Raw genomic sequence first — 12,343 nt, forward strand, 5'->3', positions numbered from 1 at the left:
TTTTGAGTTGGGATTAGGGGTAGGAAATGATGGGATTAGCCTTTAATCAAAATTAAAGAAGGATTAGAAGATTTTGGAAGAGGTTATTGGTCATAAGGAAATTGGCCAACTTTTGGGAAAAAAATAAATTTTTTATTTATTTTAGGATTTTTGGTCAATTTATTAATTAAATAATTAATAAATAAGGAAATAATGTTTAAATAAGATTTAAACATTTTTGGGAGGGATTCCTTAATTAAATATTTTTAATTAAGATAAAGGGATTTAATGGCATAAAAATTAATTAATTAATTAATTAATAAATGATGATGTCATCAGGACTTTTTCAGAAAATAAAAATACTTTATTTTTTAAAGGTTTTTAGGTGTCTACAATGGCAAGATTCCAGATCTCTAGGAGAAGCAAACCATTCCCAAAAACTTCAAAACTTCTCTCTCGAACAGCTTTATTGAAAACAAGAAACAACTACTACTATGTACACACAATGACCCCGGGCCACCGAAAAGTTTCTGAACTCCTTACCTCTGTCATAAACCTTATTTTCATTTACATTCTCCAGAGGTAAACTGAAATTCTCATTATCATTTGTTTCACCAATCAGATCAGCATACTGAAACAAATAACTTGGCAAAACAAAACAACTTCCTTCATTCTCATAGTGCATATAAAATTCAAAGACCATTTCATCTTCATGCTCACTATGAGAAAAAGCATCAGCATTCTCATGACTACACAAACTGAACTAAGAATCAAAATCCAACGATGATTCATGCATGCAGAAACACAAAAACTTCATAATCTACATCATTCACCAAGTTGCAAACACCAAAAACGTGCAACTCACCTTGTGTCTCTGGCTGCAAAGAGTGTTTGGAATCTAATTTTTGCCTACTTGTAGTGGTATCATTCACTAAATCAAATTGATCCTTCACTGAAACCTCTTCACACTCAAAACATTGATTAGTCACCATACATGAAAATTCATTTTGAAAGTGCTGATCCAAACTATGCTGATCATTATCATTTTCTTCATCAGACTGAATGTCAGAATAAACCTTGACCTCATCTTTACAAGACCTATCAGCATATAAAGAAAATCTATAATCGGATTGACAACACTCACTGTTTTCCACTTCACCATATGAAATGTCAAAATAATGTTCAGCAAGATCAACATAAAAAGAATTTGAAACAGCATTAACCTTCCCTTCACTAACATTCTCTACATCCAACAAATCATCATGTGTAGAGACATTTGATGTTCTATCATCCACACCTCCAAAATCTGATAAGGATTGTTCGGATTTTTACCCCTTTTTCCACATTAAACTTTGGGGAATTGATTTGACTAAATGAGAAAGTATTATGAGAGAACATATGAAGATCGTTAGAGATACTTATGTGCTTTTCAAACTCATGATCCAACAAAATAGAGATTTCATTAGATCTCAAGAAGATTGCCTCACAAATCTTCTCTCGGCTGTGGTTATCATCTGGATAACATGAAGAACTTACAACATCAGGATCCTTAGTGTAACAATATGGAAAATCAGTATTATTACAACATTCTTTCTTAACATGGCAATCACTAGATCTACTATTGTTACAACTTTCTTCAACTTCATATGTACTGTAATAAGATTTATCTTCTCTTTTATATCCATATTTTTCATGTTGATCACTATTACCTAATTCATTAACATTTGAATCCACCTCTTCACATTCGAAAGATAGATTATATTTCTCTATGGACTCATTGTATTCATTACTACCTTGGCTTTCAGCACACTCATTATCATTAGAAGACATGTCATGAAATCTATAATCACCACTTTCCATCTCCTTAATGAATTTTTCAATTTGCAAAATTATTTGTAACCTTATAGGTGCTAGCCAATTGACTGAATCGGGTACTAGAACATCAAGGAAAACACTAGTTAGGGAAGATTCCTCAAGTCTACAATGAAAAGGCATCTTACTGATTACTGTCTTAAGCCTTAAATAACATTGTTCAACACTTAAACCTTGAGTACTTCCTATTTGAAATCTTATAAGATTGACAATCCTTTTGTAGACCAATCTTTTCAGCATAGCAATGTTATTATTCACAATTTTTAAACTCTCAGAATTTGGCAAACTAATCTCAGATCTGAGATCTGACTCCATTATAGAACGATATTTCTACCTCTTCTTTCTAGTGCTGAAAATCACTTAATAAAGGAAAATTTTTAAACACTTGACTCCCATGAAAAGAAGCATGAAAATCAAAATACCTCAAGTGTTGATGTTGAACTTCGATCTGCTAATTTGGCATAAGTGCAGGAATGAAATTCTTTACACCACTCATTAAACTTTGTAGAGTTTCCACCTCCTTTCAAGAGGAATGAAAAAATCACTAATGTGATCTATTCTTACATTTAAATTCTTTATAACAGCAGATTACAACAACACTTTTAAAAACTCATCAAGAATTTAAAATTTTCTCTTCAAGAAACTACCAAAATCTTCAGATCTGCCATACAACTAAAAGTCCTTCAAAATTTAGCAATGAAATCAACTAGGAACAATTGGTACAGAGATTTGAGAGTCACTACTCACTCATGTGAGAAATAAAAAATAATTTGTCACTTGACAAATCTGAACCAGACCTTCAATGTAGGAAATACTTGCAGATTAGTAACACCTTGAAAAGAAAATATACTTTATAAATCAATTCTTGACTTTGGACTTTCTCAACAGCACTTGCAAAATGAACTGATTGAAGATAGACCTATAACAGTCATAGCACACAATTCTCATCCAATTTTACAACATACTTCTGTCCATGAATAAAGCTCAACTAGGGTGCCTGATATTTGAGTAAGAGACCTAGAAGACACATCAGATAACCTACTGCTACAAAAAAATTTATGCACTTCTTCTACTGTATTGATTCTCTTCTTTTAAATTCTCAAGGTTTGTCTTAAATCTAATTCAATAAAATCCCCAGTAGAGTCACCATTTTTTTGGTGTTTGAAAATGTTACTGGTTTTCAATTACCCTGATGAGACCAAAACACATCTAGGGGCAGCTAACTCCCATTTTCAACATGCCCATTTAGACACTAGGCCAACTATAAGGTTTGACCCTTCTTCTTGTTCAGGCTCTACAAAACCTAGGCGGGTAGACCTATAGATTCTTTATATGGTACCAGTTATCAAAGCATACACTAAATCTATTAAGTAGATGAAAACCCCTTATATCTCCTAGTGGCTTATGAAACAACACAGATTCTACAATAGCTAGGTGCAAACCTATTTTATTCATAAACTAAGTGAGGGTTTAAAATTTTATGTCCACTTCAACATGAAGGGAAAATGATTGATTTATATTGAGAAAAGACAGCATGTCCAATATGCAACAAAAAATTAATGATCCTACAAATGACCAGTGCCTTATCTATTAGGGCAATCCTATACTTCAAAATTATGCATCCTTGAACATCAATCAACATATGGCATATGTTGAGACATTCATGTTCAGTCTATTCACCTTATGAATTAGACAACAATATCTAATATAACCCCATATTTTCACACATCCTTCTTAATGAATCTACAACCTTGTATGAAACCACAAGCACTTATATGACTCCTTGATTCAAAGGCAAGAAAACTTCAAACATAGAACATGGAAATTGCAAATAGGTTCAAGCTCTTTGTTCTTGAACATATAAAATTACAAATTCAACAAGAAAGGAGATAGAATTATATTGAAATTCAAAACCTTCTGCACATTGTATTTATCTCCTTGAAATAAGTACATTAGGAATGCATAAAACAAGATACAAGATCACACTACTGTATTAGAACTATCTATGAAATCCATATGTTGTTCATACAAGATATGCTGGGTGTGTGGCTTTCACAGCCTGAGCAGAGCTCCAAGAACTAGAAATAGAAAACCAACCAACAACCTACAATAGAGAAAGAAAAGAAAGATATATCAAAGAAAGAATTCTCAGATTCATTATATCGCTGACATTTGTCCACTAGGAAATCATTCTTTTTCAACTGAAAGCCTCTTTCATTTCTTTACCCATCTGATCTGATTTGATCTCATTATTACCTTGTAACTGATTTAGATGCTCAATAATCAAATCTGCCCTTTCTGTTACCAATGCCCTTGGAAACACAAATTGACCTATTTCATGGACTGATGAAATCCTGTGTAGAAACAAACCTCAGAATCAAAAAATTCAGATTCTCACAATTCCGACGGTATATAATAAGGCATACTTTGCCTTTCGAAAACACCCAGAATCTCCATTTGAAAAATGCTCCTCTATTAGAAATGCTCAGATTTGCAGATTTGATTTTTAAATTTTGAAAATTTTAAAAATGCTAAGGTTCAAACTTTATAAAAAGGTCCACTTTTGATTTTTTTTTAAATGACGTGCATCCAAAAATAATAATAATAAAATGTTATTATTATTTTTTTTTTAAATTTTGCCCTGGCCTTTAAATTTGGGTCAACTAAGTCTAATGGGCCTTTTCGCCACATGGCAACCTCTGATTGGCTGACCACTGCTCCTCAAATGCCATGTCAGCATCGCAGGGACCCAGTGCCATGTGTCAAAAATATGCTTCCCCACATTTTTTAACTACCGCACAACTCCATTTTGTGGGGAAGCACCAACCGCACAATCGTGCCATGTAGTGGCATCTGGTGAACCTACAAGTTCCTGCCACATCATCATTTTTGTGACTCACGTTGCCACATGTTAGAAATGCACTTCCTCGCATTATTTAAACTTCGTGCAACTTCATATTATGGGGATGCGCATGCCATCAGATGTGGCCATGTGGCGCAATCTCAACGAATCTCCATTTTGAGTGCCACATCAGCTCGTGTGCATGTTTGATTAAAATTATGCTTACGTTGCGTTGACATCATCAAGTCGGGTCCCACCTCCATGGTATGCCACTTCCAAAAATGCTTTTCTTTGGACACAAGTGATATTGTTTAAAATGGTATTTAAACCACTAAAATGACCCGCACACAAAGAATGTGGGATAGAAGAAAATGTGATTTCCTCTCCTCCGTGGATGGTGATGGGCAAACTGTTGCAATTTATTTTTTCTTTCTCTTCACTAAGGTCTTCTAATGCATGCGAGTACCTTTTGGCCTGTCATACTTCATTCAACTAAACAGTTTGGCTACTCGTCCAAGTTCAAGACTCTACGAGTAACATTAGTCCATTCCTCTACAAACACTTTCTTGGGCGCCACATGAAATTGTGGCAATTTCTAGCAGGGGCCTAAGATTTTGAGACTCATGTAGAATCATTGTAAACTTGGGATCCAAATTCTTATAAAATAATGTGTTGTTGAGAGAAAAATAGTGAGTTCTTCTCTCCTATTATGCTCTATAGTGGTGAAAATTTTTTACTTGGCCCAACTAATTTCAGCTAGACTTTGAAGATGAAGCATACCAAATGCAGTGGAGGTGATCCTCTTGAATGTCATCTTTTTCAGTACACAGAAAACATTAGTGATCTCTAAGACAATCTGTAGCAGAGTGGACATAGGAGAGTGCATGCAACCCTTCCATTTGGAGCTATCAAATACTTCATATCACATGAAGACAAGGTCTTTATTCATCTTTATTATATCATTGTTCCTTCATAAATTGTGTATAGGCCTTTTTATTTCTTCAATCTACTTTGCCCAAATGCTTTACCCTGTAGCTATTGGCATTTTTCTTTTCTTTTTAAAAAATGTGGCTCTATTTTAACCTTTTCACAGCGTGGAGTTTCTCTGTGATGTGTACTGGTTCAATTCTGTGGCATCTCTTTCTTTGGTGATGCCACCCTTTAATCATGGTGCCTCCTCTTCCTTTTAGTAGCAGCCTACTCCCTCTGGATTGGGCATTGCCTTGTCTACTGTCTCCATTGACTTGGACATTTATTTTTTAATTTTGTGCTGATACTCTGAAAATGCCATGGATGCACTTTTCTTTGACTAGCATGAATTCTGCCTTTCTTCTTCAAATGCACGAGCTTTGACTGCATTCTTACTTTTTTGTTGCGGTCCTCTACTGTGTGGTTTCTTCCTATCACCCATGTTCATGTCCTCTGTTCTCCAAACTGCCCTGTGGCTTGGGCATCAGGCAACTACTTTGCTTATTTCAACATGGAGCTTGCTCCTTTAGAATGCTTTGCCTTGTTATAAGACATGCGATTGGCTTCCCATTTCACAATATTGTTTGATTTGTGCAATTGTCACACCTCCCTAGTGACCTATTAAGATAACTTCATCCTCTACTTATTAGTTACAAGCAACAAATACAAAGCTTCCATAGGCTGATACGTATAGCGAACATTCTTTGTCTCAACATAAGCAAATTGAATCACATTCATATTAGCTTTCTGAGGCAAACTCCTTAGCAACTTGCTACATTGCACATTCAATTTCAATGACCAATACTGCTCTTGGAGCTATTAAAAATCTCGCACCTATGCCTTTTTTTTTCAATGCATCCTTTGCATACGTTGACTGTCTAGATTATGTGAATGCGTGAGTTGGCTTTCTTTAATGCCTGCTCCCCGACTTCTTTAATGCACCTTCTGCCCAGATTGTTCCCTATCAATCTTTACAAAAAGAAAATTCTTCAAATAGAACATTATCAATATAATATACTATCTCTCTGGCATTCTAGACCCTCCATCCACCACTTCAATCTTAAATTTTTCAATTTTAAAAGTTGCAAATATTTATTAACATTTCCTTTCCTTTCAAAAGTTTTGCTTCTTCACGCCTTTTGGAATAGGTGTGTCTTCATGACTCATCATGAATAGAATCCATTCACCAATTTGACTCATAAGGATGCTATCATACCATACCATTCTAAACACCATATCAGTTTGGCAGGATTAGTCGGGCCCCAAAGTGGGTCTGGCTAAAAAAAAAATCGTTTTCAAACACCCAAACTATCTAACTAATCCATAGAACATCCAATACTGATTTGACAAAGAATTAATCAATTTGCATCATTTTTTAACCTTTTAAAACTTATTTCACATCTTTTTGCAACTGTCACTTTTGCGCCATGAGGCCTGTTGACTAGCCTTAAAAATGGATTCGAACACCTAACTGGGCTCTAAAAATTGGCACACTGAATCTCTATTCTGCATACTTTCACCCTGTCAGATTTCATCTTATGATGAATTTCCAGTCACGAGATATTCAATGTCAAAGTTGCCTTCTCAGAAACACGTGCAGATAAGAATGTTAGAAAATTGAAAAGTACGTTTGGTTTGAGCTCCGAAAACTTGGCAAATGGGTACGTGAGATTCTAAAAACTGGGGCATTGGTTCTTTGTCATGAGGAGAACATGATTGTGTGATTTGAGCTCATCATGAATCACAGATCAAATTTGGAAAGCATCTAAAGTTGACTATCCAGATTTGCAGGACAGTGGACATCAGTAAAATATCATTTTTTACGAATAGAATGACCCTGGAAAAGTGTGAAGACGAATTTGTCAGGACTTGAAAACTGACACACTTGTAGTATTTTTAGTGGACAATAAGGGGAACAAACCATTTAGTCCTACCAATCATAGGTCAGGAGATATAACGTCCCAAATAGGGGTACCAAAAAATATGCACTTGCTGACACCAGTAAAAAGATAGAAATCACATTCGGAATTGCATTTGAAAATTGATCAAATGGATTCGTCAAGACATGAAAATTGATGCATAACAAGTCTCTGACATCTACAATGTGATGCAAAATGAATTTCAACATTTGGGTCAATTGGTCAAAAGTTACAGCAGGTCAAACAGGGCTACCTAGAATTAGGAATCAATTGCAAAAACATGAAAACAGTAACTGACCAACTTTGAGGGATTCAAAACCTAGTCAAACAAACTCAAAACAACTCAAAATCTGAAACATAGATTTTTTGGTATGGATACTAGACACTCCCAAAGTGGCAAGTCATGATGCAATTCTAGGTAGAAGATATTAGGGTGTAAACAAGGCTTCTTGTTGTTGTTTGACACTTGGTGTAAAATTCAGATTTGTAAAATGCTCAAAACAGGACTTCGCCAAATGATTCGGAGTGATAGATTATCATCATGGAACACTTAGACACGCTGAATGAAGGGTGTTAGAAACATTAAAAACCGTTAGGGGTCTCAAATGGATAGTCGGGTATATAGGCATTAAAAGTGTTTATAGGGCTTAATTTCTCAAAATTTTAAAATGGGACTAACAAATGAAGCATGCAATTTTTCGTCCCAATAGAATCAAAGCAAGTGTGAGTGAAATGAAAGCATTTGGAGGAGACATTGATGAAAAAATAGTTTTAAGCAAGGTACGCATAACTATTCTTCTGATTTATGCAATTAGAGTATCTACTATTCAAGAGATGAGATGTAATCCAAATAACAAAATATGTCTAGATGCTCTAGTTGGAAGATTGACAACTTTTGAGTTGGATAACTATGATAACTATGTTCCTAGCTCCAATGGTATTGAATCTACATTTGAAGCCAAAATTTCACTGAACAAAAAGAGTAAGAAATCAAAGGCCAATCAATCAAGAAGTGAAGAAAAAGAAACATAAGTAAGTTCAGATAGTGATCTTGAAGTTGTTGAAGCCCTACTTGCAAGGAAATATTCTAAAGGCAGAGGAAAATGCAAAGGCAAGATTCCTCTAGTTTTTTTCTTGTGAAGAAGTTTGTCACATTGCTGCTAGGTGCCCAAATAGAGAAAACAAGGATGAAAAGAAAAATAATAATCACAAAGGCAAGAAGGAATTCAAAAACTACAAGGATTACAAGGACAAAGGTAAGAAATCTTGTTTTATGACTAAATATTCTGATATATTATTCTAAAAGATGAATCTGATGATGAAGGAGATAAGATGGAACTTATCTCTCATACTAGCAAAATTGATACATGGATTATTAACAATAGTTGTTCACATCATATGATTGGAGATAAAAAAAAATTTGAGCACATGGAATATTATGATGGTGGTAGTGTGAGATTTGGAAACAATGAACCTTGTAACATAAAAGGAAAAGGATGTATCTCTTTGACTAATGAAATTGTATGCAATAATGCTTATTGAGTTGAAGGATTAAAGCATAATCTATTGAGTGTGGCAAAGTTGAATAACATTGGATTTAAGGTAGAATTCATAGATGGAAAGGCCAAATTGTTGGATGGAAAAGGAAATCTGGTTAGATCTGGCAAGCAAACAAAAGGTAATCTATTGTATCTTGATCTCAGTGAAATTTCATGTTTTATTGCTCAAGTAGAAGAAAGTTGGTTATGGTAAAATAGACTATGTCATGTAAACTTTGATAATCTGGTTAAGATAAGCAAACATAAAAGAGTAAGAGATATTCCTAGTTTGAAGAAACTTGACATGGGTCTATGCAAAAATTGCCAAATTGGTAAGATGGGAAAGACTAGTTTCAAAAGCAAGAACTATCATTCAAAAGAAGTCTTAGAGCTTGTACACATAGACTTATATGGACCTATTGGAATAGAGAGTTACAGTGGAGAAAATTTTTTCATTCTTTTTGTTGATGATTATTCTAGAATGATGATTGTAATGTATCTAAAAGAAAAATTAGAAGCTTTTCAAAAATTCAAGTGGTACTTGGCAAGAGTAGAAAAACAAACTGGTAAGAGATTGAAATGTTTGAGATCAGACAGAGGTAGTGAATTCATCTCCAATGAATTCAATAAATTCTACATTGAGAAAGGAATTAAAAGACAAGTATCAGCCCCTGGTACACCTCAGCAGAATGGCATAACTGAAAGAAGAAATAGATCCATCATGGATTGTGCAAGAACATTGATCATAGAAAAGAATGTTGCAATCAAATACTAGAAAGAAGCTATCAACACTATAGTTCATACCTTGAATAGAGTATAGCTAAAGAAAGATTCAAATCAAACTCCTTATGAACTATGGTATGGCTACAAACCTAATGTAAGTTACTTGAAAGTATTTGATAGCAAATATTATATATTGAAAGAATCTAGAAAAGGAAAATTTGATGTCAAAGGTGATGAAGGTATATTTCTAGGATACTCCTACAGAAGCAAAGCTTACAAATATTTGAATTCATCTACTCATAAAATCATAGAAAGTGCACATGTGAGAATTGATGAGTTTGTAGAAAAGAGTGAAGAAGAAAGTAGCAAACACCCTAAGGATTATAGAAGATTTACTTATTATGAACCTAATACCCTGCCAAATCTATCTAGAATAAAAGAGGCTTCACCTCCTAAGTCCCCAAAATCTCCAACAGTTATCAAGTTGCAAATAGTGCAACCCAAGTCACAGTCTGAAGGACCCAAGTTAGAAGCTATCGAGCTAGAGAAGACGAAGTCTAAAGGACCTAAATAATAGATAATGGGACCCAAGCTTGATACTAAAGTTCACAATGAAATTAGTGAAACTCATTCCAAATCCAAAGAACTTGTGTTAGCAAGATATGTTAGAAGGAATCATGTACCTGATCAGATCATTGGAGACAAATCTAATGGAACAAAGATAAGAAGCAAATTGAAAGGTACATGTTTACTTGCTAAATTTGAACCTAGAAATGTTAAAGATGTATTGGATAATGAAAGTTGGATTGAAAAAATGAATGAAGAAATAGAACAAATAGAAAAGAACAAAACTTGGACTCTTGTTGCTAGACCCAAGGATAAAAATGTAATTAGCACAAAGTGGGTGTTCAAAAACAAGCTAAATGAAGATGGAAAATACCTAGAAACAAAGAAAGGTTGGTATGTAAAGGCTATTCTCAAGAAGAAGGTATTGATTATGGTGAAACTTTTGCTCTCGTTGCAAGATTAGAAGGTGTTAGAACTTTACTAGCATATACAGCTCATAGAGGATTTAAAGTGTATCAAATGGATGTTCAATCTACATTCTTGAATGGAACTCTTGATGAGAAAGTCTACATTGAATAACTAGAAGGTTTTGTAGATCCTAGCAAAAGGGACATGGTCTGCAAGTTACACAAGGCATTATATGGACCCAAGAAAGTTTCTAGAGCTTGGTATGAAAGACTTCATAACTACTTGGTACAAATTGGTTTTCAAATAAAAAATGATAGTAGTAGTCTATATATCAAAGAAGGACCAAATAAAAAGATTGTGTTGGTAGAAATATTTGTTGATGATACCTTATTCACAGGAAATGATGACTTGTGCAAGGCATTTTTAGAAGAAACGAGTAAGGAATTTGAGATGTATATGTTTGGAGAAATAAAATTCTTTCTTAGATTATAGATTTAGTCGAAAAAAGATGGTATCTACATTACTCAATCTAAATATATTAAGGAAATACTAAAGAGATTTGGAACAGAAGATACAAGACCAGTGGGAACCCCTTTGTCTACTAGACATAAGCTTTCCAAGAATGATGATTCCAATGTGTATGCACCCTAAAATGGTCACCTAGACTATGGGCCCCCATTATTCAATTTATCAAATTTCTCAAATCAATGTATTGCAATATTTTATTAAATCAATTCAAATCAATTTCTTTGATCAAATTGTAATTAAATCAATTATTTTTATATTTCTTAAGGTTTGATCATTTTATCCTAAGCCTTATTTTATTTTTATTTTTTATTTTTTTTAATCGGTAAATGGCCAAAGCCTAGATTAATTATTATTATTTGTTGGAATTAATTATTGTCATATGTTAAGCGAAGGTAGATTTGAACCCAAGAACTCCCACATGAGAGGATCGCAAGTTACTATTGCATTGTAGGCTTTTGCCTAATCCTAAGTCTTATTTAATTAAAAGAAAACCTCTATTTTAATTATATAATTAATCCACATTTAATTAATTAAGAGAAAAAACCCTCTTTTTAATTTAATTAAATATTTCCTATTTAATTAAAAGAACTTGCTCCCTTTTAATTAAATAAAATCTCACGTGAAAAAAGAAATTAAATAAATAAAAATTAAACCCACTTGAAAAAGGAAATAAAATAAATAAAAATCAAATACATTTTTTTTTTCATCTACACTTAAATGCACATATCTCTAAGTGTGATTCCTCTTTTTTCCTCTTTCCACTTTCTTCTAAAACACCATCTTTTCTTATTGGTGGAGTTTTGTCTCTCATGGATCTAACTCTATTATCCCATATTGGTTGTGAGAAGCCTCTCACCTCCACATTTTCTTTTATAAGGAGCCCTCTCCTTATTTTTATATAGAGAAATAGAGAGATATATAGAGAAAATAGCTCATTGCTATAGTATTGTTATGCTATAGGTTTAGAGAGCGATTTTGGAGGAGTTTGAGCCATAAGG

Source organism: Cupressus sempervirens, chromosome 8, assembly GCF_028749045.1.
Source record: "Cupressus sempervirens isolate cs-2001-9-10 chromosome 8, ASM2874904v1, whole genome shotgun sequence".
Classification (NCBI taxonomy): domain Eukaryota; kingdom Viridiplantae; phylum Streptophyta; class Pinopsida; order Cupressales; family Cupressaceae; genus Cupressus; species Cupressus sempervirens.